The following is a 493-nucleotide window of genomic DNA, read 5'->3' on the forward strand; positions in this document are numbered from 1 at the left end:
ACACACACACACACAAGGAACCATGGAGGCTCACCTCCCAACCTAGGCTTCTATGAAGCCACCCACTGAGTGGGGGAAACAAGACCCAAATGGGTTACACTCATACATCACTTACTAATGCATGAACACAACACAAAACACAAATCAACTCCCTCCCATGGCTTGCACAATGATTCACCATTGGAATCATCTCACATTGGGTGAAGGTGGACTCTTCAAAGAGGAGATGCCATAACCAAACATAAACATCATATTGCCATTGCATTTTTCCTCTCAAGGCCATCATAAACATCTCTTCCTTATTCACACAAAATCCCTTATATCTCCCAAAATAACGAAGGTATATGGCTTCAATGGAGCCCATACTCCATGAAATAAAACAAATTCCTCATCATGAGGTAACTCTTCTCAACTACAATGTTGAGCACAAGTAAGCCCTTCACCCAAGGCTTCTCTTCCCTCCCAAGGGTGAGTGAAGCCTTCACACCCATGA

The sequence above is a fragment of the Cupressus sempervirens genome, chromosome 5, assembly GCF_028749045.1.
Source record: "Cupressus sempervirens isolate cs-2001-9-10 chromosome 5, ASM2874904v1, whole genome shotgun sequence".
Classification (NCBI taxonomy): Eukaryota; Viridiplantae; Streptophyta; class Pinopsida; order Cupressales; family Cupressaceae; genus Cupressus; species Cupressus sempervirens.